Here is a 1,453-nt window from a genome sequence, read left to right on the forward strand (position 1 = left end):
GAATGGGGATCTGGAGACATAGACCTTGGTGTTATAACAGCACACTCTAACCGACTGAGCTAACTGGCCAGCCCAAAAGAACCATGGCTGATGGGCAGTCTAGTGCTACCATTTTCCTCTGAGGTTTGAACATTCAACTCTCTGAGCTCCAGCTTCCTCAGTTGTGAAATGGGCTAATAATACCTGATTTAGAAGGTTGTCTTGAGTTTTAAGTTTAAAAGTGTTCATGTGTTTTTATATTATATGGTATTATTATGCTAAATTCTTGTTATAGGAGATCAATAACCGATGGCCAGTCTCTTCTGTATAATAACCATACATTAGCTAAGGAATTATTGATTAAAAAGCCATTTTAATGGCTTTTCTCTTTTTTAAACCAAATAAAATTACTTGTCTTTCTATTTTCCTCAATGCTCTCTCCTTCATTGCATGGCTATATACCCCGATCAAGTTTTCAATGTACAAAAATGGTAGAATTATGTGGTTAATATGGTACGCAGGGGTGAAAAATACTGGTGAGATGTGGAGAAAACCCCATATCAGGAAGACAGCGATCAATATTCAGTAAAAATATGATCTAGAAAAATATCTATACAAAGCCACTAACTCAGGTTGTTGGCATGATGGGAGAGGAGGAGGTCTGGTCTATGTCGCTTGTGATCACAAATATACTGTCTAGCCTGGCTGATGACCAAAGCAGAAGAAACATTAAGATGATCAGGCTCATTTTCAGTGATTAGTCCTCCAGTGGGATTCAACCTTCCAGGAAGCACCTGGCCCATCAATTCAATAAATACCCGTTAAGGGCCTCGAATACCAATGGAGTCAGCATACCTGGGAACAGCACCNCAATAAATACCCGTTAAGGGCCTCGAATACCAATGGAGTCAGCATACCTGGGAACAGCACCTGTCATTATTCCTCTCATTTACAACATCGTTGGGAAATGGGGGTCCTCTAAAGAAAAAAAAAAAAAACAGGGGAAAAGAAGAGACACCAGTGCTCGGTCCTCATTCTACTTTGCTCTTGCCACCTCTTTTCCCCAAAGAACTAGTCACCACCAATACTTTGCCTGTCACTTCTAGCCTGTTGATTCTCATATCCCCAATCTGATCTTCTTTCGTACTTAGGAGATATTTCTGCATGAATTGCACAGTTACCTTAAAGTGAACATTTTCTTTGAAAACATTATCTTCTTCCAAAATAGCTTCCTCTCCAGGCTTCGTGTGTCCATGAATTTTCATTGTTTTCCTCTACATCTTCTCCATCACTTACGTTCCTAACATCGGAGTCTGAACAATCACAATAGCCTTCTACATGATTCTGCTGCTTCCAGTTCCTCCTATCCTTTAATGTACCCTGTACACAACGGCCAGATTAGTCCTCCTGAACATGACCTTTATCATCACCTCCTACTCAGAAACCTTCACTGGCTTCCTAATGGCCTGTAGAA

Source organism: Galeopterus variegatus, unplaced genomic scaffold, assembly GCF_000696425.1.
Source record: "Galeopterus variegatus unplaced genomic scaffold, G_variegatus-3.0.2 Scaffold7292, whole genome shotgun sequence".
Lineage (NCBI taxonomy): Eukaryota > Metazoa > Chordata > Mammalia > Dermoptera > Cynocephalidae > Galeopterus > Galeopterus variegatus.